Source organism: Monodon monoceros, unplaced genomic scaffold (genome assembly GCF_005190385.1).
Source record: "Monodon monoceros isolate NGI ecotype Baffin Bay Population unplaced genomic scaffold, NGI_Narwhal_1 Super_Scaffold_8, whole genome shotgun sequence".
In the NCBI taxonomy this organism is placed as follows: domain Eukaryota; kingdom Metazoa; phylum Chordata; class Mammalia; order Artiodactyla; family Monodontidae; genus Monodon; species Monodon monoceros.
The window spans coordinates 29899304-29927151 of NW_021703785.1; the positions used below are offsets into that span (position 1 = coordinate 29899304).

At 39.3% G+C, this 27848-nt stretch overlaps 1 protein-coding gene across 9 annotated transcripts in view; it reads left to right on the forward strand.

The window, feature by feature from the left end:
• The window catches only part of TBC1D4 (TBC1 domain family member 4), a 244517-nt gene that overhangs the window by 129076 nt on the left and 87593 nt on the right, over positions 1–27848 (forward strand). Inside the window, exon 1 of one of the 9 annotated variants that reach the window (XM_029210508.1) lies at positions 23522–23540. The exons of the other annotated variants lie outside the window; for them this stretch is intronic. The gene's annotated coding sequence lies outside the window, so the exon portion shown is untranslated. Of the gene's footprint in view, positions 1–23521; positions 23541–27848 lie in introns of those variants that run through there. 9 annotated transcript variants of the gene reach the window in all.

A 27848-nucleotide genomic window follows, 5' to 3' on the forward strand; every position in this document is an offset into this window, starting at 1 on the left:
GAATGAGAATTGCTGTTCTAGAAAGCACTTTAAAAACGATGATAAAGGGCTTCCCTGGTGGCGCAGTGGTTGAGAGTCCGCCTGCCGATGCAGGGGACACGGGTTCGTGCCCCGGTCCGGGAAGATCCCACATGCTGCGGAGTGGCTGGGCCCGTGAGCCATGGCCGCTGGGCCTGCGCGTCCGGAGCCTGTGCGCCGCAACGAGAGAGGCCACAACAGTGAGAGGCCCACGTACCGCAAAAAAAAAAAAAAAAGCCGATGATAAAGGTCCCTAATTATTGAGATGGAAAAGTGCTTAAGCCATGTTTTCAAACCGAAAGCGGGGAGGGGTGTGTGTGCGGGGGTCACAAGTCTTTGTGTTTAGAATGATCCTGTTTATTCAAAATTTTATGCTTTAATTATCTGTGCATGAGAGATATCCAGAGGGTGTTCACTAAAATTTCAGTGGTGGTTATCTCTGGATGAGTATTTTCTTATTTATATTTATCTTTATTATTTTATTTTACAATGAGCATATATCATTAAGAATAAACAATAAAGCTATATAAACCCACATTTTCTTATTTTACAGCAGGTGTCATTTAAAAAAAAATAGAGCAGAAAGTAATTTTAAAAAAAAATTTACTTATTTATTTATTTTTGGTTGCGTTGGGTCTTCGTTGCTCTGCACGGGCTTTCTCTAGTTGCGGCGAGCGGGGGCTACTCTTCATTGCAGTGCATGGGCTTCTCATTGCGGTGGATTCTTGTTGCGTAACACGGGCTCTAGGCACTTGGGCTTCAGTAGTTGCAGCACGTGGGCTCAGTAGCTGTGGCTTGCAGGCTCTGGAGTGCAGGCTCAGTAGTTGTGGTGCACGGGCTTAGTTGCTCTGCGGCATGTGAGACCTTCCCAGACCAGGGTTTGAACCCGTGTCCCCTGAATTGGCAGGCGGATTCTTAACCACCACACCACCAGGGAAGTACAGGTGTCATTTTTATAAAAACATATGAAACCATATAAAAAGCGTTTGTAAAAACTGTTCTTGTAGTGCATTCTTTTTAGACATGCTAAATAGTAGTTGTGGTTTGTGGTCCAAATTCATTGCCCTAAACTTCAATGTAGTCATTTGAATCTACATGTTTAAGATGATGTTATTGGTAGCTTGACCTGGTAGATACTTATATTAGATATTTGATAATGCAGCTGTGCATTAAAAACTTTATTAATCTTTTCTTTTTTTTGAATTTTATTTATTTTTTTATACAGCAGGTTCTTATTAGTTATCCATTTTATACATATTAGTGTATATACGTCAATCCCAATCTTCCAGTTCATCACACCACCACCCCCACGCCACTTTCCCCCCTTGGTATCCATACGTTTCTTCTCTGCATCTGTGTCTCAATTTCTGCCCTGCAAACCAATTCATCTGTACCATTTTTCTAGGTTCCACATATATGCGTTAATATACGATATTTGTTTTTCTCTTTCTGACTTACTTCACTCTGTATGACAGTCTCTAGATCCATCCACATCTCTACAAATGACCCAATTTCGTTCCTTTTTATGGCTGAGTAATATTCCATCTTATATATGTACCACATCTTCTTTATCCATTCATCTGTTGATGGGCATTTAGGTTGCTTCCATGTCCTGGCTATTGTAAATAGTACTGCAATGAACATTGTGGTACATGTGTCTTTTTGAATTATGGTTTTCTCAGGGTATATGCCCAGTAGTGGGATTGCTGGATTGTATGGTAATTCTATTTTTAGTTTTTTAAGAAACCTCCATACTGTGCTCCATAGTGGCTGTATCAATTTACATTCCCACCAACAGTGCAAGAGGGTTCCCTTTTCTCCACACCCTCTCCAGCGTTTGTTGTTTGTAGATTTTCTGATGATGCCCATTCTGACTGGTGTGAGGTGATACCTCATTGTTTTGATTGGCATTTCTCTAATAATTAGCGATGTTGAGCAGCTTTTCACGTGCTTCTTGGCCATCTGTATGTCTTCTTTGGAGAAATGTCTATTTAGGTCTTCTTCCCATTTTTTGATTGGGTTGTTTGTTTTTTTAATATTGAGCTGCATGAGCTGTTTATATACTTTGGAGATTAATCCTTTGTCTGTTGATTCGTTTGCAAATATTTTCTCCCATTCTGAGGGCTGTCTTTTCGTCTTGTTTGTAGTTTCCTTTGCTGTGCAAAAACTTTTAAGTTTCATGGGGTCCCATTTGTTTATTTTTGTTTTTATTTCCATTACTCTAGGAGGTGGATCAAAAAAGATCTTGCTGTGATTTATGTCAAAGAGTGTTCTTCCTATGTTTTCTTCTAAGAGCTTTATAGTGTCCGGTCTTATTACATTTAGGTTTCTAATCCATTTTGAGTTTATTTTTGTGTATGCTGTTAGGGAGTGTTCTAATTTCATTCTTTTACATGTAGCTATCCAGTTCTCCCAGCACCACTTATTGAAGAGACTGTCCTTTCTCCATTATACATGCTTGCCTCCTTTGTCATAGATTAGTTGACCATAGGTGCGTGGGTTTATCTCTGGGCTTTCTATCCTGTTCCATTGATCTATATTTCTGTTTTTGTGCCAGTACCATATTGTCTTGATTACTGTAGCTTTGTAGTATAGTCTGAAGTCTGGGAGCCTGAGTCCTCCAGCTCCACTTTTTTCCCTCAAGACCACTTTGGCTCTTTGGGGTCTTTTGTGTCTCCATACAAATTTTAAGATTTTTTGTTCTAGTTCTGTAAAAAATGCCATTGGTGATCTGATAGGGTTTGTATTGAATCTGTAGATTGCTTTGGGTAGTATAGTCATTTTTACAATATTGATTCTTCCAATCCAAGAACATGGAATATCTCTTCATCTGTTGGTATCATCTTTAATTTCTTTCATCAGTGTTATAGTTTTCTGCATACAGGTCTTTTGTCTCCCTAGGTAGGTTTATTCCTAGGTATTTTATTCTTTTTGTTGCAGTGGTAAATGGTAGTGTTTCTTTAATTTCACTTTCAGATTTTTCATCATTAGTGTATAGGAATGCAAGAGATTTCTGTGCATTAATTTTGTATCCTCCAAGTTTACCAAATTCATTGATTAGCTCTAGTAGTTTTCTTGTAGCATCTGTAGGATTCTCTGTGTATAGTATTATGTCATCTGCAGTGACAGTGTTACTTCTTCCTTTCCAACTTGGATCCCTTTTATGTCTTTTTCTTTTCTGATTGCTGTGGCTAGGACTTCCAAAAGTATGTTGAATAATAGTGGTAAGAGTGGACATCATTGCCTTGTTCCTGATCTTAGAGGAAATGCTTTCAGTTTTTCACCATTGAGAATGATGTTTGCTGTGGGTTTGTACTATATGGCCTTTATTATGTTGAGGGAGGTTCCCTCTATGCCCACTTTCTGGACAGTTTTTATCATAAATGGGTGTTGAATTTTGTCAGAAGCTTTTTCTGCATCTATTGAGATGATCATATTGTTTTCCTTCTTCAATTTGTTAATATGGTGTATGACATTGATTGATTTGCATGTATTGAAGAATCCTTGCATCCCTGGGATAAGTCCCACTTGATCATGGTGTATGATCCTTTTAATATGTTGTTGGATTCTGTTTGCTAGTATTTTGTTGAGGATTTTTGCATCTATATTCATCAGTGATATTGGTCTGTAATTTTCTTTTTTTGTAGTATCTTTGTCTGGTTTTGGTATCAGGGTGATGGTGGCCTCATAGAATGAGTTTGGGAGTGTTCCTTCCTCTGCAATTTTTTGGAAGAGTTTGAGAAGGATGGGTGTTAGCTCTTCTCTAAATGTTTGATAGATTTCACCTGTGTAGCCATCTGGTTCTGGACTTTTGTTGGCTGCAAGATTATTAATCACAGTTTCAATTTTATTACTTGTGATTGGTCTGCTCATATTTTCTATTTCTTCCTTGTTCAGTCTTGGAAGGTTATACCTTTCTAAGAATTTGTTCATTTCTTCCAGGTTGTCCATTTTATTGGCACAGAGTTGCTTGTAGCAGTCTCTTAGGATGCTTTGTATTTCTATGGTGTCTGTTGTAACTGCTCCTTTTTCATTTCTAATTTTATTGATTTGTGTCCTCTCCCTCTTTTCCTTGATGAGTCTGGCTAATGGTTTATCAATTTTGTTTATCTTCTCAAAGAACCAGCTTTTAGTTTGATTAATCTTTGCTATTGTTTTCTTTGTTTCAATTTCATTTATTTCTGCTTTGATCTTTATGATTTGTTTCCTTCTACTAAGTTTGCGTTTTTTTGTTGTTGTTGTTCTTCTTTCACTGGTTCTTTTAGGTGTAAGGGTAGATTGTTTATTTGAGATTTTTCTTGTTTCTAGAAGTAGGATTGTATTGCTATAAACTTTCCTCTTAGAACTGCTTTTGCTGCATCCCATAGGTTTTGGATCATCACGTTTTCATTGTCATTTGTCTCTAGGTATTTTTTGATTTCCTCTTTGATTTCTTCAGTGATCTCTTGGTTATTCATCACGTATTGTTTAGCGTCTATGTGTTTGTGTTTTGTACATTTTTTCCCGTGTAATTCATTTCTAATCTCACAGCCTTGTGGTCAGAAAAGATGCTTGATTTCATTTCATGTTTCTTTAATTTAGTGAGGCTTGATTTGTGACCCAAGATGTGATCTATCTTGGAGAATGTTCTGTGCGCACTTGAGAAGAAAGTGTAATCTGCTGTTTTTGGATGGAATGTCCTGTAAATATCAATCAAGTCTATCTGGTCTATTGTGTCATTTAACGCTTGTGTTTCCTTATTAAGTTTCTGTTTGGATGATCTGTCCATTGGTGAAAGTGGGGTGTTAAAGTCCCCCACTATTATTGTGTTACTGTCGATTTCCTCTTTCATAGCTGTTTGCAGTTGCCTTATGTATTGAGGTGCTCCTATGTTGGGTGCATATATATTTATAATTGATATATCTTCTTGGATTGATCCCTTCATCATTATGTAGTGTCCTTCCTTGTCTCTTGTAACATTTCTTATTTTAAAGTCTATTTTATCTCATATGAGTGTTGCTACTCCAGCTTTTTTTGATTTCCATTTGTATGGAATATCTTTTTCCATCCCCTCACTTTCATCCTGTATGTGTCCCTAGGTCTGAATTGGGTCTCTTGTAGACAGCATATATATAGGTCTTGTTTCTGTATCCTTTCAGCGAGCTTGTGTCTTTTGTTTGGAGCATTTAATCCACTCACGTCTAAGGTAATTATTGATATGTTTGTTCCTATTATCATTTTCTTAATTGTTTTGGGTTTGTTTTTGTAGGTCCTGTTCTTCTCTTGTGTTTCCCACTTAGAGAAGTTCCTTTAGCATTTGTTTTCGAGCTGGTTTGGTGGTGCCGAATTCTCTTAGCTTTTGCTTGTCTGTAAAACTTTTGATTTCTCCATCGAATCTGAATGAGATTATTGCCGGGTAATCTTGGTTGTAGGTTCTTCCCTTTCATCACTTTAAATATGTCATGCCACTCCCTTCTGGCTTGTAGAGTTTCTGCTGAGAAATTAGCTGTTAATCTTATGGGAGTTCCCGTGTATGTTACTTGTCATTTTCCCTTGCTGCTTTCAATAATTTTTCTTTGTCTTTCATTTTTGACAATTTGATTACTATGTGTCTCAGCATGTTTATCCTTGGGTTTATCCTGCCTGGGACTCTCTGCACTTCCTGGACTTGGGTGGCTATTTCCTTTTCCATGTTAGGGAAGTTTTTGACTATAATCTCTGCAAATATTCTCTCGGGTCCTTTCTCTCTCTTCTCCTTCTGGGACCCCTATAATATGAATGTTGTTGCGTTTAATGTTGTCCCAGAGGTCTCTTAGGCTGTCTTCATTTCTTTTCATTCTTTTTTCTTTATTCTGTTCCGCGGCAGTGCATTCCACCGTTCTGTCTTCCAGGTCACTTATGCTTTCCTCTGCCTCAGTTATGCTGCTATTAATTCCTTCTAGTGTATTTTTCATTTCAGTTATTATGTTGTTCATCTCTGTCTGTTTGTCCTTTAATTCTTCTGTTTGTTTGTTCTGTAATTCTTCTAAGTCTTTGTTAAACATTTCTTGCACCTTCTCGATCTTTGTCTCCATTCTTTTCCGAGGTCCTGGATCATCTTCACTATCATTATTCTGAATTCTTTTTCTGGAAGGTTGTCTATCTCCACTTCATTTAGTTGTTTTTCTAGTGTTTTATCTTGTTCCTTCATCTGGTACATAGCCCTCTGCCTTTGCATCTTGTCTATCTTTCTGTGAATGTGGTTTTTGTTCCACAGGTTGCAGGACTGTAGTTCTTCTTGCTTCTGCTGTCTGCACTCTGGTGGATGAGGCTATCTAAGAGGCTTGTGCAAGTTTCAAGTTTCCTGATGGGAGGGACTGGTGGTGGGTAGAGCTGGCTGTTGCTCTGGTGGGCAGAACTCAGTAAAACTTTAATCTCCTTGTCTGCTGATGGGTTGGGCTGGGTTCCCTCCCTCTTGAGTGTTCAGCCTGAGGTGACCCAACACTGGAGTCTACCTGGGGTCTTTCGTGGGGCTAATGGGACTCTGGAAGGGTTCATGCCAAGGAATACTTCCCAGAACTTCTCCTGCCAATGTCCTTGTCCTCACGGAGAGACATAGCCAACCCCTGCCTCTGCAGGAGACCCTCCAACACTAGCAGATAGGTCTGGTTCAGTCTCCTATGGGGTCACTGCTCCTTCCCCTGGGTCCCGATGCGCACACTACTTTGTGTGTGCCCTCCAGGAGTGGAGTTTCTGTTTCCCCCAATCCTGTTGAAGTTCTACAATCAAATCCCACTAGCCTTCAAAGTCTGTTTCTCAAGAATTCCTCCTCCCATTGCCGGACCCCCAGGTTGGGAAGCCTGACGTGGGGCTCAGAACCTTCACCCCAGTGGGTGGACTTCTGTGGTATAAGTGTTCTCCAGTTTGTGAGTCACCCACCCAGCAGTTATGGGATTTGATTTTATTGGGATTGCGCCCCTCCTACCGTCTCACTGTGGCTTCTCCTTTGTCTTTGGATGTGGGGTATCTTTTTCGGTGAGTTCCAGTGTCTTCCTGTTGATGATTGTTCAGCAGTTAGTTGTGATTCCGGTGCTCTCGTAAGAGGGAATCTTTCCTAATCTTTTTGTTTTCCATCTGTTATTTGTGGATAAGCCTTGTAAGAGAGAATAAGAGTGATGATGTTTATGAAAACACTGCAAATAGTTTAAGATCAAAGCAGGCCATGGCAGCTTTGTGGTGTATATAGCTAATGATAAGGAAACCCAGTGTTTGATATCAGCTTCCTGTTATTATGAAAACTACTTTGATCTTATCCTTCTCTCAAGGTTGGAAATTGTCATCTTCACTTTCTTGATCCAGTTAATGTGATTTAGTGTGTGGTTATGTAAATCTGCAGAATCTATGACAATTTCTTATCAGTAAAATGAGGATAATAATAGAATTAGCTCAAAGGATGGTTGTGAGGATTAAAGGAAATAAAATGTATAAAGTATGTAGAACAGCACCTGGCATATATAACAGGTACTCGATCAATGTTAGCTTTTATTTTCTAGAAAGTGCACAGAATAAGTCCACAGCAAATATTACTTATAAAGAGCTGACATTCCCCAATATTCATTTATAGGTTGTTCCTGTTTTGCATTAGTGATGGCTATGCAAAGCCTCTTATCATCTTTTCCTTTTGGCGTAGACACCTGCTTTTCAGGTGGCATTCATAATTTGATTAGTACTATTTTCCCAAATGAAGATGCTCTGGGTTCGGGCAAGAACCTATTTAGTATTCTGATCTAGGAAGGTGGGCAGAACCACCGTTTTCTCTTTATTTGTTTGCTCATTCATTTGTTCACTCATTTTGCAGACATATATTGAGTGTGAGCCATATGTGCTAAGCTTTGTTGTATGGACAGAGAAAAAGGTATGAGACACATCTGTGAGACAGATGCCATTGGGTAACTAAAAATAATATGTTAAGTGCCCTTCGTGCGGAAGCAGTGGATGCTGTGGTTGATTTGGAAGGGTGTGTTAAGGCTGCTGGGCTCCTGGGTCAGGCACCAGTTGGAAAGGGCTCTGGAGGGAAATATTCCTACAGGGAATTGTGTTAGTCAGAGGGGAATGTGGGCAAAGGGCCTCCCAGGCTGAAGAGCAGCGTGGCTTTGTCCTCCATCACACTTATTCCTGTTCTCTGAGGGCATCTTATCTCTACTGATAGGCCTGAGAGGCGGTTATGCCCTAGAGGCAGTTTTCAGGGCAGATTATTAGTCATGCTCTTATGTTCTTCACATTCTGTTCACTAAGCTGAAAGACAGCATTTGTGTTTATCTGGTGTTTCTAGGTCGTCAAAATATTTAGGAGTATTTTAGAAAGGCAAGGAGGTTTCTGAAAGATTTTTCCTTAGGTTGTTTTTTTTAAACATCTTTATTGGAGTATAATTGCTTTACAATGTTGTGTTAGTTTGTGTTGTACAACAAGTGAATCAGCTATAAGTATATATATATTCCCCATATCCCCTCCCTTTTGCATCTCCCTCCCACCCTCCCTATCCCACCCCTCTAGGTCATCACAAAGCCCTGAGCTGATCTCCCTGTGCTATGCAGCTGCTTCCCATTAGCCATCCATTTTACATTTGGTAGTGTATATATGTCAATGTTACTCTCTCATTTAGTCCTTAGGTTTTTTTAATCATACCGTAACTTGAGTTTTTTTGTTTGTTTGTGTGCTTTGTTTTTTTATAATTATAAGTTATTTTTGTTTGTTTATTTCAGAAACATTGCAGGAATAACCTCTCTCAAAAATTTTTTTCCTGAATCAGCCCACAGACTTGTAGATTATTCACAAGAAAACCATTTAACTGATATTTGTGTAAGGAAATATTTTTATTGTAATTGAGTTTTCAAAAATGTTTGCTCATATTCTTATCTTTTGCAGTAGCATGTCTTTTCACTGTTTTTTGTTTTTTGTTTTTTTCCCATTCATCTCTTCATGTTGCCAAATTGAAGTAGAGTTTTCAAGAAACTGGAGAGTTCCTGCCAGGTTGACTTGAAGCAGTGCTGCAGGGTTGTCCAGGAAGTAATACAGTAACTCACTGGAGATAAGTTAAGAAATGGGTTAAGAGCAGGAGATGAGACAGAATAGTTCAGGGAAGCGAACAGACTGTGCATCCAGGAAATAGATAATGAAATAAGAGAGTTTTAAGCAAGGAATTTTAGAATCTTGTAGGAGACACAAGGAAGAAGACAAATTACAGGCAAGTCAGAACATAAGTACCATGAGGTTAAAAACAAAATGTTCTAGCAGTTTATTAAGGAAATGTTTATTGAGTGCCAACTGTATGCCTTGGGTGGGAGGGAGATCGTTTCTATTTAAAGAATTCAGGATAGGCTTTTGATAGAGTTCCTAACATTTAACTTTCCCTTGAAGGGTATATAGGGAATAGAATTCTAAAGCAGTGCTGTCTAATTGAAATATAATGTGAGTCACATATGTCATTTAAAAAGTTCTAGAAACCACTTTAACAGAAGCAAAAAGGTGGTTAAAAAGTACAAACTTCCAGCTATAAGATAAATGTCATGTTGATGTAATGTATAGCATGGACATTGTAGTTAATAACACTGTATTATATTATTGAAAGTTGTTAAAAGAGTAGATCTTAAAAGTTTTCATCACAAGAGAAAAACATTTTGTAAGTTATATATGGTGATGGATGTTAACTAGACTTATATCCGGATCATTTCACAATATATGCAAATATCGAATCATTATGATGTATACCTGAAACTAATATAATGTTGTATGTTAATATATCTAAAAAAAAAAGATACTTCTGAAACAGGAGGTGGGGGGCAGGGCACAACCTTTGAAAGAATAACATAGCCCAAGGACATGACATAAACTGATTAAAACCAAATGGGTCCAAGATGGCGGACAAGTCGACTTCCACTAGACCTTGAGCCTCAGTATACACTCACTGTAACACATCAGCAAGCTAAATGACACACCCACAGGCGCCATGACAGTTCCAAGGATCCGTAAGTTAGGTCTTGGTCCTAAAGAGGCCCATGGGATGCCACGAACCAGGCATACTGGGGAGGATGCTCTGCCGATGTCTGCTCATTTTTGACCGGGTCAACCCCGTATACTTATGCACATTCAACAGCAGGTCCAGGATAGAATTGTTAATCTCTGTAATCTTCTCCTTGACTCTGAGGTTTTTCTCCTACATTCTTGCATTCTTATTCATTCCTGTTCTATTTCTTTCTTCCTTCTGTGAACCCCAGAAGACCTGTGTGACCACCAAGGTGTACTTTTTATTGCTTTTACTCCCTTCCCTCTGACCCTTACAAATGCTGCCCCTTAATTCCCAACTTATAGCTAGACCAACTCTTGCTCATCGTCAACATTGTTGGGGATCTCTTCTGTGCCATTTCTTTGTGACTTTTAGGGCACTAACACCTGGTTGGGAGATTACCTTGGAAGGGATAGCATCTAAAATTGTAAGTGCAAATCTTGACTAAATTGCGCAGTGGATTTTGACTTAAGAGTGGAATTTTGGATAGCTCGGGAGTTAGAGACGTCACCTCAGGCTTGTCTGAAATGGGTCAGGCTGCATCAATGCCAAACAATACCCCTCTGGGCCATATACTTCGGGCCTGGGAAAGATTTGGACAACAGGAATTAAAAGGAAAAAGCTTACTATATTATGTAATCAAGTTTGGCCACCATATGAGTTAGGAAATTTAAAATGGAGTGAAGTACCCTATGCTCAAATTTTCATGGCTTTGTATCTAGGCAGTGGAAACCAAAAAGGAATTTAAGGTGTGTGTAGCTCAGGAGGGATAACTCTAGGAAGGACACAGAGGACATTTTAACTGACCCACCCTACAGGGCCATGGATCCCAAAGGAACGTGGAACCCTCCTCCCCTGAGGTACAGGCCGTTTTACCTATGCATTTCATAGCCTAGTCTGCCCCAGACATCAGGCACAAAATTCAGAAAGTAACTGCTGGTCCTCAGACTCCAGTGAATAATTTGTTCCAATTGGCTTATTTGGTTTTCAGGAATAGGGATATGGTCGAAAAAGGCTGATCGCACCCAGGGAAGTATGCAGAAGGCCCAAATGATTGCTTTGTGTGCTCAGAGACCACCAAAGGGGAAGCCGGCTTTTCTGGGCCAATCTGGCTCTGGCAGACCACAAGGCCCACGGGTACCCATAAAAGTCCAGTGTACTGAGTGTGGACAAAAGGGGCACTGGAGGGAAGATTATGAATGATGTGCCCTTCCCAAACAGCCAGGGCATTGGAAGAGGGAATGCCTCAGATTCCAGAGAGCGACCGGGCCCCTCAGCCATTGATGGTTTTGCAATCAGAAGACTAAAGGGGCCGAAGGCGAGAGATACCATCTACATAACTAATGTTGAGCCTCAGGTGGTCACTGATGTGGCCAATCAATGTGATAGAATTTCTTATGGACAATGGTGCAACCTTCTCGGTCCTAACCCAAAGGACTGGAAACCTTAGCAGTCATAAGGAATACGTAATGGAGTTGTCAGGGAAGAGACATGGGCACACTTTCCTGGAACCCTTTTTATGCAAGGTCAATGGCCAGCTGTTTTTACATTCCCTTCTGTTTGTGACTGACTCTCCCATCCCTTTAATGGGAAGAGATTTATTAACTAAGTTAGGGGCCACTCTGTTTCTTGAGGGGCAAGGGAACCACCCTCATCACCAAATGGTTCTAAAAAAAAGCGAAAAGGAACAGATAAAATCTGAAGCTAAAATAGAAACCTTAGTAGACCCTGGAATGTGGAATATTGAGGTTCTAGGCTTGGCCAGTATATCCAGTCGGTGATTATTAAGTAAAAAGTGTTATATAATGTCTCGATATAAGGTACAAATTTCTTAAACCTGAGGAAGATCCTCAAAAATGTTTGTAAGTAGAATACCAAAATAGGAGGCCACTGGTCTGACTAAACTGACCATAGTTGACATTCAGAGCCTGATAGGAATTTTGGAAGAGGTCTTCTCCCTTAAGCTAAATGAGGAAAAGTAAAACTTTCCAACGTAGGTGAATGGGTATGTCAGTCCTTCAATATCATTGAGGTAACCACCCAATTCTTTGAAAAAGAAAGCAAAACTGTTCTTGTTTTACAAATGTAGTCTTTTTTTTAATTTTTATTTTTAAATTTATTTATTTAGTTAGTTTTGGCTGCTTTGGGTCCTCATTGCTGCCCGCGGGCTTTCTCTAGTTGCGGCGAGCGGGGGGCTACAGTTCGTTGTGGTGCGTGGGCTTCTCACTGCAGTGGCTTCTCGTTGCAGAGCATGGGCTCTAGGCGCACAGGCTTCAGTAGTTGTGGCAAGTGGGCTCAGTACTTGTGGTGCACGGACTTAGTTGCTCCACGGCATATGGGATCTTCCTGGACCAGGGCTCGAACCCGTGTCCCCTGCATTGGCAGGCAGATTCTTAACCACTGCACCGCCAGGGAAGTCCTACAAATGTAGTCTCTACAGGACCAGAGGTGTGGCTCTAAAAATAATGCAAAGCCCACTAATCCTTTTACCACTCCCAAAGCCTTCCCTATTTATCCTAAGAGGCTTTTAAGTATTAAAGGAGAAACAAAGTCATCCTAGGAGGAACTTGCCTGTATCTTTGAGATGCAAGTGTCCTATCTCATCTTCTCAGGAATGCTTATCTCTGCCATCTTTTTAAATGCAAATGTTTTAAAAAGAGGGTAAAGTAATTTAGAACTTAAGTGAGAGAGTGGCATGGATTTACATATACTACCAAATGTAAAATAGATAGCTAGTGGGAAGCAGCCGCCTAGCACAGGGAGATCAGCTCACCACCTAGAGGGGTGGGCTAGGGAGGGTGTCAGGGAGAGGCAAGAGGGAGGAGATATGGGGATATATATATATGTATAGCTGATTCACTTTGTTATAAAGCAGAAACTAACATGCCATTGTAAAGCAATTATGCTCCAATAAAGATGTTTAAAAAAATAAAGTTAAAATAAGCTTTAAAAAAATTTAGAGCTTGACTTGTCAAGGATAAATAGAAATCCTAAGAAGTGTCTTGTCTATAAACACTAGTAAAAAGGGTTTAGCCATCTAGATAGGTGACCTTGATTTGTTCCATCTGTCAGTAGCCAAATTTGAATCTAACCCCTTGTAACTGATGGGTTTTATGTTGTACCTGACTCAGGACTGAAAGTTTGGCATGGGAACTATGAGGCCTCTGTGTTTGTGTGTTCATATGGATCTATATGTGTGTTGTAGGTGTACAGTATTGCCAAAAATTAATTCATAGAAGAGCTCTACTTAAGTGGCTTTTAAAAAATGAAGCGCTGAAGTAGTTGTAAGGTGTATGTAACCTATGTTAACTTCGTGGTCTGAAGTGTTTAGCTATCAAGCAGATTCTTTTGTAGATCAAATCTTCTGTCACTGAAGTGTTGTGAAGTATATACCTTGATGTTTAAAAGAAAATACTTCTTGAAGCAACTTTCATCTTCCGGGATTTACTTTTTAAATCTTCCCTCACCTGTCATTATGGACTGCATGTGCTAGGGCTCTAGAAATTAGTATGTTCAACTGAACCAACTTGATGGGAGTCACTCTCCATACATAGGGCTTGTTTTCCACAGAAAAGTGTTGTTGAGAGTAGCAAAATTATAAGCCTATCTAGGCATGTTGTAAAGCTCTTTGAAAAGTGACTTGGAGCAAGTTTTGTGAAGGGAGACGTAGTGCTCAAGTCACATTCTGCTTTAAAAGTTGTAACAAATACTGATGAATTAAAAAGAAAAAAAAATTAAGCGCTTATGTAAATACTCAGAAGTAGAAAATAATATGGCCAGAATACATTTCAGTTTCGTCTCATCTGGGAAATATTCAATACTAAACAGATATCTGGTATTGAAGGTGGCTTAAACTTGTTGGTTAGATTAATATAGACATGTCTTTAAAATCATCAATGTTGAGTGTAATACTTTTGTTGTACCTAGGTTTACTAGAGGTCAAATAAAACCTTATTCTATCTGTTATAAATTTGTCAACAAGAAAAGTAACTGAATGTGGAAAAAAAACTTTTAAGGAAAGTAAGATGTATGTTTTTAGTAAAAGAAGGTGGGAGGTATGAGAAAAAAACTGAAAAAAGTTGTGCGTGATCAAGATTTTCTAAGATTGGATTAAATTTAGTTGGGTAAATGAATTTTGTTGGGAGTGGGCTGGGACAAGACTGGATTTAGTTTATCCCTCCAAAGTTTTCTTGAAATGCTGCCTTTAATAATGGATAGGATGAGTTTCTTTACCTTTAAATGTTCTGTATTTGCTTTTGAGATCTTTTGTAACTTTGGTTAAGAAATAAGTATTGTCTCACAGTGACCTATGATCTTATTTGACCAAGTGTTTTAAAACTTTTTGACAAACTTCCCAAATATCAAATTTTAATTAAGTTTCTTTTGTTCTAGCTAACTTTGGGGTACTTTCGAGGGCCCCTGAGAGATCTTAGAGAGAAATATTTAACGAGGATTATTTGGCATGTTAAGTTAAATGTAATCATTCGTAATCCTGGTTATTGTAACCAAGTTTCTTTATCGATTACACTGTAATGAGATGTTTAACCATGCCTTTTAAGTCTTTTGGCATTTATAGATATTTTTGTACTCTGATGCTGTTACAAAAAGTGCTTCATCATCAAGGAGATTCAGAGAAAGTCTATGGAAGCAGTTACAACAGTTCTACACCAAGATGATGACTGTGCGAGGATTCCAGCCTATACTGACTTAAAACAAGGAGCTGTCCTGACCCTGGGGCCCCTAGATCAGGCATCCAGAGACTTTTACTCCCTGACAGGCAGGGTCGTCGCCCCTGCTCAGCCTTGAAGCAGTTACAGAAGAGGGACCATAGCCCTTCTGCTTCCCATAAGAATATGGGAGTAAAATCTCTGAGGGGGGAATGAAACAGGAGGGAAGGGGGCAGGGCACAATCTTTGTAAGAATAGTAGCCCAAGGACATGACATAAACTGATTAAAACCAAATGGGTCCAAGATGATGGACAAGTCGACTTCCGCTAGACCTTGAGCCTCAGTATACACTCACTGTAACACATCAGCAAGCTAAATGACACACCCACAGGCGCCATGACGTTCCAAGGATCCATAAGGGTCAAAAAGTAGGTGGTGTCCCAATTCCTGGAAATCCCTGCCCCTTCCCAAAATAGCTGAGAAACTCCTCCCACTCATTAGCCTATGAAATTACCCTCTCCTATAAAAACTGACAACCCCCATACCCTGGTGCCTTTCTCACCTTCTGCGATGGCCCACACTCTGTCTGTGGAGTGTGATTCTCTCTAAATAAATCCACTTCTTACCCATCACTTTGTCTCTCACTGAGTTCTTTCTGTGATGAGACATCAAGAACCTGAGCTTCATTAAGTCCTGAAACCAGGTGTGTGATCTCAGCTGGAAGACTGGGTTTTGGCCGGGTTCAAGTCCCGGCATGTGGGTTCAAGTCCCATTCTGAGGTGGACGTTTTCACTTCCTTGCTCATAACATTTGTTCAATAAAAATTTGCTGAGTCAGGGATTTTTTTAAAAAAGGAGTAAAAAGAAACAGGTGAAATTAATTTTAATAGTATACTTTAGCCTAGTATATCCAAAACACAATTTCAACATGTGATCAGTAAAAAATTATTAATGAGTTATATTACATTTTTTGTGCTAAGTCCTTGAAATCTGCTATTTAACTGCACCAGAATAATATAAGCAGATGTATATTACAGGTTGAAATAAGTTTTAGGTGGTTATTTGTGGGTTGCTGCCCCATTGCTATCTCTAAAGAACTATAAAAGTTTACTTAAAGACCATCAGCTAACATGGTTTATTAGGAAAAAATATGTATACATTTCAGTGTTGACTGCCCATGTAGTTTACTGGCATTGCCATCAGTGCTTTGTTTTCTTTGAGTGAGAAGCTGTAGTCCCATGACTGTCTTTGGGGGTTGATCAGAAGGTTATCTGCTTCTTCAATTTGGGAAGTTTTTGAAACACCTGGTCTACTCTTTTCTTTATTAAGTACATATTTCTGCAACTTTGACATAAGTTCCTTCTATTTAGAACCGTTACGTGATTTAAATACTCTGACATAGCTAACCTTCATTTTTTTTTTTTGATGAGCTCTGAATGATGCCCTTTTTCTGATAAATCATTGACAATTATGACAAGAATGAAGATTATTCCTGATTTCTGTTCTCCCTTCTTCTTTAGTAATAGAATTTTAACCTAGGTATGTGGTCATCCAGAGTCAGGATTACATTTCTTAGCTTCTCTTGCTGCTAGAAATTCCTCTAGTTCTGGTCAGTGGGGTATAAGTAGATTTTTTTGAGGGGGCAACTTCCTTAGGAAAACTTCCATAAGAAAGGGAGTGTCCATTATTTGTGTGTGTTTGTGTGTATGTACGTGTGTACGTGTGTACCTCTTGCTCTTTTTTTTCTCTTATTTAGTCCTACTAACTGGAATACAGTTGCCACTATTTTGGACAATGGGGTTGAGACCCCCAAGGCATAACAAGAAAATAGAAGGACCCGAGTCTTTGATATTTAGTGACACAATGTCAAAACAAAACAGCCCTGCACTGCCAACTGGACTTTTATATGAGAGGGAAATAAACCTCTGTTTTATGTAACCAACTGCTGTTTTGGGTTTCAGTCATAGCAGATGAACTCAGTCCCAATGATTGGGTTCAACAGGGTATATATAATATTTAACAGATTTTTAACATCTGTATTAATGTATATTCTCATAGACTTGTATACTAGTCAGGACTCTTAGAGGCAAGGGTGAAAACCCCTCACCCATATGAAAGGATCCTGAGTGACCCCAGAATTGGAGGACACCAAGAGATCATTAGTCACATCTCCAAGGATGTCTATAGCCAGAGACCCCAGGAATCTCTTTCGCTAAATCTTGGTTTTAATTGTTTTCCTCTAGGTTTCATTTTGTGTTACTCTAGACTGACTTTCTCCAGTGAAGGGATGTGTCCACCTGTTGTGGACCAGACTAACTTCCTCAACAGCATGAGACCTCAGATGGAAAGCAGTTGTGTCTCTCCTTCTGTTTGGAAAATACTAGGGAGCTGCTCAGATTGACTTGGCTTGGGTCACATGCCAACCCCTATATCTGTCACTGGTCCCATCGAGATTACATGCCCTCCATTGTGGCCTACTTTGTGGGGGTGGGGAGATTGGGCTGGGGGAGGGTGCAAGGATTGGCAGCGTCCACTAGAGCCATTTCTTCTAAATTAACGTGGGTGCTATTTAGATAAAACAGTGCCTGTTTCACCTGATAAGTCCTTCATAAATGATTTATGATAAGAATCATCTTATTCTTTCTTGAAAGCCATCCATGTATGAAAAATATGAGGACTGCTGGTTTGCTTTGAATTTGCTTTCTGACTTCGAAGTTATACATTTTTGCAAGACGCAGCTCAGATAGATCCTGTGGAAAATTTTAATGAAAATTAACCCTTGCCGCATTATCACACTATATAGGCCAATTATTAGTTGCCACTGAACAGATTTCCTTAATTTCTTTTATCTCCAGTCAAGTTGATTATAATGTCAGCCTTGAAGCATTGCTGTAATTATTAATCCTTTGGAAATAGATATGAGGAAGCATTTGGGGTATTAGAAAATTAAGGCTGTTACATCATGATAAATATTTCAGTGCCACACATTCTGTTGTGACACTTAACAATACTTAAAATTCTAAAGTGAGAGTTTCCTTCAAGGAATTAAAATTTGGCAGTTAAATGTTTGACATCCATGAAATTTGATAAGTAAAAATACTTTTGTGGTGAGATGCTTTGAGTTACCACTGTTTACTTGAAATCTTAACAAATTTATGAAAGATCAATTAATTGAAAGGTAATGGCGTCATGTGATTGAGTTCTGTTGAAGGGGAGAGAAGATCTCTGTCCACAGGTCATGTCCAAGGGTGGATAAGTCTGTGTTTCTGCTGGGCAAAGGTTAGTCATGACACAGTGCACTCATCCAGGTGGCTTTCAAGCAATCTGGTGACATTTCAGAGAACTCAAAGGTAAAGGTTTATTGCTTTGGGAGTACTATATTTATTAGTCTGGTTTTAAGTCAGATGCCTGTGAGGTGCATAGTCAGAATGTGTTCTTTCTCCAGGTCTGAAAAGCTCAAGCATTTCATTGATTTCTTCAATCAAAGGTAACAGGAAACTGGGGTGGTTTGTATCACCTAAATCATTATATGCTTTCCTTGGGTATCATTTAGCCGGATCACACAAAGAAGGGGAGGGGGGATATATTTGATATTTAATGAACAAAGAAGAATATCTTTAAACAGCCTGTATCAGCTCTGAAAAAAAAGTTTTCTCTGATCGGAAACTGTTCTCGGTAAATTCACCATGTCCCAAGCAGAAAGAAGGAATGCAGGCCCAAAAGGCAAGTCTTGATGCAAGATTTCACTGTAGGACTTCCCTGGTGGCACAGTGGTTAAGAATCCACCTGCCAACGGAGGGGGCACGGGTTCGAGCCCCAGTCCGGGAAGATCCCACATGCGGCAGAGCAACTAAGCCCGCGTGCCACAACTACTGAGCCCACAAGCCACAACCACTGAGCCTGCACTGTAGAGCCCATGCTCCACAACAAGAGAAGCCACTGCAACGAGAAGCCCCTGCGCCACAACGAAGAGTAGCCTCTGCTCGCCACAACTAGAGAAAAGCCCGCGCGCAGCAACGAAGACCCAATTCAGCCAAAAATAAATAAATAAGTAAATGTATTTAAAAATAAAAGATTTCATTGTGTTAATTTTTCATTTCACCAGGAGCATCAGTCCGTTGTGACTCATGTTGTTTTCAGGAGTTTTACCTCCACTGTGAGGGTTGGAGGTGGCACAGAAGGGCGCTCCAAGGTGAGCAGTCATTATGTGGAGACGAGCTTTTCCTTTCACCCACGGGAAGGGCAAGTCAGATTAGAGATCTGGCATCTGTTTCCTTGTGATTGCCCTTCCTTCCAGCCTAGTTTTGGAGAGCGGCAAATGTATGTTTTCCTTTTTATCCTTGGGTAGTGGTCGGTTAGGACTTTTCTTCTTTGAAAAAGGGAGACATTCACACATTTAGGGGTTAATAATGTCTACAAGTCACTGATGCCGCTGAATAAAAGTTCAAGAATGTCGGATTATTCTCATTCGCAAGATGCTCATTCACCACTCCTGTAGGGGTATAAATATCTGAAATAATACGGAAGGCCAGGACAAAAATAGGTTTCTGAGAAACTCATGGCAGTTTTTGCTTTTTGATAACATTACAGCTTTATCGCCTGATCTCAGCTTGAGCTTGTCACGTCCAGGTCCCTCTGGGTTTAACCTCCTGTCTCTTGCCTCTTTCCCAGAGACCCATTACATTTCACAACCAACCATTGCTCAAAAAGCTCTCTTCTCAAGAGTTCAGACATTTCATAAGTTAAAACTACTTATCCAGTGTCCCGTTTTAGCATTTTGTTTCGATGACCATACTTTCACATATCGTGATGAAGAATCAAGATGTATCTTTCTTATTATGTTTATTATGTCCTGTTTGAAAATGTCTAACAGATTAAATGTTATCAAGGGCTGATATTGATATACTCTAATTTTTTCAGTTTAATTTTATTAACTTATTAATTTTATTGCCAAACTTGTCTAATCAGTTAAAATTCCAGTTAATTTACTTAGCAGTGGTTAATGTTCTAAGACTAATATGGGAGCAGTGGTAATGATATTTTATGAACAGTGGCATTGTTTCAGTTTTATAAAAAAACCTTTTGATTTTTTTTTTTTAATTTTTTGCTTAGGTAAACTAGTTCATGTGGGAAAGCTCCCTCTAGTGTTTGTTGGAGTAAATACAAATGGTATTGAACTGAATACTTTCTTTTTTTTAAAAGTAAGTTTTTATTTATTTATGTATTTATTTTGGCTGTGTTGGGTCTTCGTTGCTGCGCGCGGGCTCTTCTCTGGTTGTGGTGAGCAGGGGCTACTCTTTGTTGCAGTGCGTGGAATTCTCATTGTGGTGGCTTCTCTTGTTGCGGAGCACAGGCTCTAGGTGCGCAGCCTTCAGTAGTTGTGGCACACGGGTTCAGTAGTTGTGGCACACGGGCTTAGTGGCTTTTCTCTGGTTGTGGTGAGCAGGGGCTACTTTTCGTTGCAGTGCGTGGGCTTCTCACTGCGATGGCTTCTCTTGTTGTGGAGCATGGGCTCTGGGTGTGTGGGCTTCAGTAGTTGTGGCACACGGGCTTAGTTGCTCCACGGCATGTGGGATCTTCCCAGACCAGGGCTTGAACCCGTGTCCTCTGCATTGGCAGGCAGATTCTTAACCACTGCACCACCAGAGAAGTCCTTGAACTGTATACTTTTAAAAATAAGAGTTTATTTCTTTAGAGCAATTTAAGGTCCATCCACAACAAAATAGAGAGGAAGGTACAGAGATTTCCTGTATACCCCCTGCCTTGCCACATGCATAGCCTCCTCCATTATCAGCATCACTCTCCAGAATTGTCCATTTGTTACCAAACGTAAGCCTACACTGACACATTATAATCACCCAAAGTCCCTAGTTTACCTTAGGGTTCACTCTTGGTTTTGAACATTTTGGGTATTGACACATTTATAATTATATAGATCCATCATTACAGTATCACAGTGAGTATTTTCACTGTCATAAAATTCTCTGTGCTTTTCCTCTGCCATCCCCATCCCTGCAACCACTGAACTTTTTTATTGTCCCTATAGTTTTGCCTTTTCCAGAATGTCATATAATTGGAGTCATACAATATGTAGCCTTTTCAGATTGGCTTCTTTCACTTAGTAATATGCATTTAGGTTTCTTCCATGTCTTTTCATAGCTTGATAGATCATTTCTTTTTAGCCCTGGATAATGTTCCAGTGTCTGGATGTATGACAGTTTATTTATTCATTCACTTCCTGAAGGACATCTTGGTCACTGCCAAGTTTTGGTAATTATGAATAAACCTGCTTAAAACCTCTGTGTGCCAGTATTTTTTGTGGGTATAAGTTTTCAACTTCTTTGGGTAAATACCAAGGAATGAGATTGCTGGATCGTATCGTGAGTATGTTTAGTTTTGTAAAAAAAACCAGTATGTTTAGTTTTGTAAGGAATCACCAAACTGTCTTCCAAAATGACTGAACCATTTTTCATTCCCACCAGCAATGTATGAAAGTTCCTGTTGCTCCACACCCTCTCCAACATTTGTTGTTTGTAGATTTTCTGATGATGCCCATTCTGACTGGTGTGAGGTGATACCTCATTGTAGTTTTGATTTGCATTTCTCTAATGATTAGTGATGTTGAGCAGCTTTTCATATGCCTCTTGGCCTTCAGTATGCCTTCTTTGGAGAAGTGTCTATTTAGGTCTTCTGTCCATTTTTTTTTCCTGTCCATTTTTTTATTGGGTTGTTTTTTCTTTCATATTGAGCTTCATGAGCTGTTTATATATTTTGGAGATTAATCCTTTGTCCGTTGATTTGTTTGCAAATATTTTCTCCCATTCTGAGGGTTGTCTTTTCGTCTTGTTTATGTGCAAAAGCTTTTAAGTTTCATTAGGTCCCATTTGTTTATTTTTGTTTTTATTTCCATTACTCTAGGAGGTGGGTCAAAAAAATCATGCTGTGATTTATGTCAAAGAGTGTTCTTCCTATGTTTTCGTCTTAAGAGTTTTATGTGTCCGGTCTTATTACATTTAGGTCTCTAATCCATTTTGAGTTTATTTTTGTGTATGGTGTTAGGGAGTGCTCTAATTTCATTCTTTTACATGTAGCTATCCAGTTCTCCCAGCACCACTTATAGAAGAGACTATCTTTTCTCCATTGTATATCCTTGCTTCCTTTGTCATAGATTAGCTGACCATGGGTGCCTGGGTTTATCTCTGGGCTTTCTATCCTGTTCCACTGATCTATATTTCTGTTTTTGTGGCAGTACCATATTGTCTTGATTACTGTAACTTTGTAGTATAGTCTGAAGTCAGGGAGTCTGATTCCTCCAGCTCTTTTTTTTTCCCTCAAGATTGCTTTGACTCATAGATTGTGTCTTTGGTGTTGTATCTAAAAAGGCATCACCATACCCAAGGTCATCTGGGTTTTCTAGATTTTGAGTTAATTTTTGTAAAGGGTTTAATTTCTGTGTCTAGGTAAATTTTTTTGGCATGTGGATGTCCAGTTGTTCCAGAACCGTTTGTTGAAGAGACTGTCTTTGCTCCATTATATTGTCTTTACTCCTCTGTCAGAGATCAGTTGACTATATTTATGTGAGACTATTTCTGGGCTCTTCATTAGGTTTCATGAATCTATTTGTCTGTTGTTTTGCCAATAACACACTGTCTTGATTATCATAGCTTTATAGTAAATCTTGAAATCAGATAGCATCAGTCCTGCAACTTTGTTCTTCTCCTTTAATATTGTGTTGGCTATTCTGGGTTGCTTGGCTCTCCATATCACCGTAGAATAAGTTTGTCAATGTCTGTAAAACAACTTGCTGGGATTTGACTGTGATTGCATTGAATTTATAGATCAAGTTGACATCTGGACAATATCAAGTCTTCCTACTCATGAACATGGAATATCTCTCCATTTATTTAGCTTTATTTTGATCATGTTCATCAGAGTCTTGTAGGTCTCTTATAGATCTTATACATATTTTGTTAGATTTTTTTACCTAAATATTCACGTTTGGGGTGCTAATGTAAATGGTATTGTGTTTTTAATTTCAAAATTCACTTGTTCATTGCTGGCATGTAAGAAGGCAATTGACTTTTGTATATTAACCCTGTATCATGCAACCTTACTATAATCACTTATTAGTTCCAGGAGGTGTTCCAGGTGATGATGTGTCAAAAAGACACATGCACCCCAATGTTCACTGCAGTACTGTTTACAATAGCCAGGTCATGGAAGCAACCTAAATGCCCATTGACAGAGAAATGGATAAAGAAGATGTGGTACATATATACAATGGAATATTACTCAGCCATAAAAAGGAATGAAATTGGGTCATTTGTAGAGATGTGGATGGACCTAGAGGCTGTTTTTTTGGTAAATTTTTATTTCCTTTATTTTTATTTCAGATTTTCTACAGACAATCATGTCATCTCAGAACAGACAGTTTTATTTCTTCCTTTCCAATCTGTATACCTTTAGTTTCCTTTTCTTGCCTATTAGCAAGGACTTCTAGTATGATGTTGAAAAAGAATGTTGAGAGAGTATATCCTTGCTGTGTACTGGATCTCAGTGGGAAAGCTTTGAGTTTCTCACCATTAAGTATGATGCTAGCTGTAGATTTTTTTCTAGACTGTTGAAGAAATTCCCCTCTATTCCTGTATTCCTGGTTTATTGAGAGTTTTTACCATGGGTGATGGATTTTGTCAAATGCTTTTTCTGCTTCTATTGATATGATCATGTGATTTTTTTTTTTTTTTTTTTAGTCTGTTGATGTGATAGATTACATTAATCGATTTTTGAATGTTGAACCACCTTTACATACTTGGGATAGATCCTGCTTGGTCCTGGTATGTAATTCATTTTATACTTTTCTGGATTTGGTATGCTAGTATTTTGTTAAGGATTTTTGCATCTATATTCATGAGAGATATTGGTCTGTAGTTTTCTCATACTGTCTTTGTCTTGTTTTGATATTAAGGTAATGCTGGCCTCATAGAATGAATTAGGAAGTATTTTCTCTGCTTCTATCTTCTGAAAGAGATTATGGAGGATTGATATCATTTTGTTCTTAAATGACAGAATTCACCAGTGTATCCATCTGAGCCTGGTGCTTTCTGTTTTAGAAGATTATTAACTATTGATTCGATTTAGCCCTATTCAGATCATTTATTTATTCTTGTATGCATTTTGGCAGATTGTAGCATTCAAGGAAATGGTCCATTTCATCTAGGATATCGAATTTCTGGTCATGGAGTAGTTCATAGTATTCTTTTAGTATGCTTTTAATTTCCATGCGATCTGTAGCGATGTCCCCTCTTTCATTTCTAATATTAGTAATTTGTGTCCTCTCTTCTTAGTTAGCCTGGCTAGAGGCTTACTGATTTTGAATTGTATATTTTTAAAAATGTGAGCATTAAGGAAATAATAGGACTGATTTGATGAATACAAAGCATTCTGTTGAATAAACAGGTAGTAGGTTGATCTCACATTGAAAGTGCTTTGTGGTTGGGTAGAGGGATATTGCTGCATTTGAAAGGGGGTCTCATAGTGCCAGCATAAGGTAATAAATAACAGCTTTTCAGGATTTTTTCTTAGATGCCCCTATTCCGTGTTTCTATAGTTAGAAAGTAAAAGATTAACTTTCTTGATTACATGTTTATAAGAAGTTTGATTTTCTTGCATTTGTGACTCTGCTTACTTCACCTTTTTTGGTCATATCTGTATAAATATCCATATCCAAAAAAAGAAATATAGAATTATTTTTCACAAGTGACACAAATACTGACTGTATGATCAAACTGTGTTATTCTTATTTTGGTAAGGTACAGAACACTTTTTTTCCCTACCACACGCGAACTTTTTCCACAATTCATTTCTTATACAACTGTTACTTACAAGGTTAGCTCCCAATCTCATCCTAGGCAGAAAAAAACGTTTACCTGCATTGTTTCATTTCAGGGTACAAAAACCTCTCTTCTAATTTCTGGTTGATTCCTGAGTTTCATCTAAGATACTTCAGTTCTCAAGTTAAAACTTAGGTTAAAATGCGATGTCTCCATGAAGGAGTTGTAGAAGTCACATTTCCACATCATCTGAACACAGAAAGTGAAGCTGGAGGGCTCTCAAGATACCATCACCTCGCAATTTTGCCTACAGTCAGCCTTGAATTAAGTTAAATGTTTACTGATCAATACTCATTTGATCTTATTCCCCATCCTTACCTCAGCTGATGATTATGCTTTCTGTTTTACTGAGAAATTAAAGCAGTCAGAGGACAAATTCTCCAAACTCCCACCACTGTGTCTTCCTGCACTTGCACCTTTTGAGATGAACTTTCCATGCCCTGGGTCAGTTCAAAGTCTTCCACTGTCCCCTCTTGCCTACTTAAAGATTTTGCTAGCAGTGCTACTCTCTTTCTCTACAGCATCAATTTCCCCTTCACTGTTGGAAATTCTCTATTGGAAGCTGTCATTTCTCCCATCTATAAGAGAACCCTCTTTTGACTCACTTGTACCTCTAGCTACAGCCCTAAAAGCTTGTCTGTACCTAATGTTTTGGATTTTGTTCCTAAAATTTTATTTCAAACCTACTCCAGTAAGGCTTTTGCCCTAAGTGCCACCAAAACTTTTCTTGTCAAAGTCACCTATGAGCTCATAGTGCTTACCCCCTCCTTCTTGGAAACCTTTCTTTCTTGGCTTCTGGATACCATTCTTTTCTGGTTTTACCTGTGTCTCTTGATGTATTTTCCTTTGCTCATATCTTTCCATCTTCTAAACTATAGTCATTGTGCGCCTCAGGGCTTGGTTCCTGGAGATATTTCTCTCTCTGCCTAGCTCACCATGTCTCTCTCCCTCTTGCTCTGTCTCTCTGTGTCATCTGTGCTCACTTTTTTGATGGACTCCTCTAACTGCATGGCTTTACATACTATTTATATGCTAATATCTTCCAATTTTTCTTTCTCAGCTCTGTCCTCACCCCTGAGCTCCATGTACTCAACTGCCTACTGACATCACCCGTTGGATGTCTGTAAGCTTCTCAAAACTAACAATCCAAAGCTAAGCTCCTACTCTCTTAAGCCATCTCCATCCCTCACTCTAGTTCCTCTGGCCAAAACCCACAAAGTTCATCCATGCCTCCTCTCCTGCTTTTACAATCCACGTTAGATCTATCCCCAAATCATGTTGACTGTGCCTTTAAAATTATATTCAGGAGCCTGCTTCTTCTTACCCCGTCCCTTGCTGTCCTCCTGTGAACCACCGTTGCCTCATCCTGGGTGCAGTAGGCTTCTGCCCCCTTATCCTTGCCATCTGTTCTCCATACAGCAGGCAAAGGGATTCTTTAAACATGTAACTCAGCACTCTGCAATGGCTATCTGTCTCACCAAGAGTAAAAGCCAGAGTCCTTTCAAGGTCCTGGATGATTTAGACGCCCCTGTTCCCCACAGTGGCCTCTTCAGTAATCTGCTGCCTCACTTGCATCCAGCCACATGGACTCCTCACTGTTCCCTGAACATGCCAGGCGAATTTCTGCTTCATGGCCTCCGTACTTGGTGTGCTATCTGCCTGGAATGTTCCTCCCTCAGATATCTGTATGGCTCACCTTCTTGCTGACTTCAGGTTTTTACTCAAATATTTTATAGAGACACCTTTCTCTAAAGTTGCAACTGTTCTGCCACCCCCTCCAAATTTTCTGTCCCCCCTTCTGGGCATTATTTTTCTCATTGGCAGTTTTTACTATCTCAAATCCTTTATGTTTTACTTATTAATTCTATACCCCCTACTACAATTTAACTTTCACAAAGGCAATGTTTTTTTATTTAGCAACAGCTTCTCACTTCCTTCATCTCCTTACACAGTACAAGTCAGACTTACATTTTAGATTTAATTAAACATTGTTGAATGTTTTCACTGTCCTAGCACTGCGTCAGGCACATTTGCACTTTTAGTTTAATTTTCCCAGGTTACCTTTGACATAAACATTGTGATTCCCATTTTGCAGATGAAAAACCAGGATATGGTGTCTTTTCTACAGATAATCATAGATAACGGAATGGGGCTTTAAACTCTAGACCCCTAATTGCATGTTATGTACTTTTCTAATATGCCATGCTGTGGACTAATCCACTTTTTAAAAAATTAATTAATTAATTATTTTTGGCTGCATTGGGTCTTTGTTGCTGTGTGCAGGCTTTCTCTAGTTGCAGCGAGCGGGGGCTACTCTTTGTTGTGATGCGTGGGCTTCTCCTTGTTGCAGAGCATGGACTCTAGGTGCGCGGGCTTCAGTAGTTGTGGCTCATGGGCTCCATAGTTGTGGCTCGTGGGCTCTAGAGTGCAGGCTCAGTAGTTGTGGCACACGGGCTTAGTTGGTCCGTGGCATGTGGGATCTTTCCAGAACAGAGCTTGAACCCGTGTCCCCTGCATTGGCAGGCGGATTCTTAACCACTGCACCACCAGGGAAGTCCCGAGTAATCCACTTTTAAAAGAATGAGTTTGCTTTTGAAAGGGGAATTGAAAAGGACTGTCCTTGTCTGTCCTTTGCCATCTAACTTCTCACCCACCCCATCTTCTGTCTTATTTCTCTGTAGCACTAAACTCAGCCACTACTGAGGGCATTCCATTCTCTTAATCAAAATTATGAGGCCCCGGATTTCCTGTGAGTTACCCTCGTTTATTGTACATCTGATCACTTCTTCAAATTTTGAACGGTCATAAAGGCACAAGTCATATCTTTTGGAGAAGGAATTCAAAGATATGAGCAGTGAGACAGAATAGGACGGGAGAACTTGGTAGGAAGTTCAGGGAATTTCTCTCTCTGATGCTTGAACTAACTCAGAGGCCACCAGGAAACAACAGAGAAGCGCTGAGCCAAAAATGAGTTTGGAGCAAAGGGGCTGAGAATATCTAAGAACCAAAGCCTAATCTGAGAGGAAACTGTCTTGGCTGAAGCCCAAGACTCAAACCCAAGCAATTGTATGACTGCAGTGTAAGTAGTAGAGATATTCTTGCTTTCTTTGGCGCCAAAGAGTCTCGTTACTTGTAATCTCATTATTCTTTCATGGTTTAACTTTTTATTTTCTTTTATAAATTTATTTATTTATTTTTGGCTGCGTTGGGTCTTGTTGCATGCGGGCTTTCTCTAGTTGCAGTGAGCGGGGG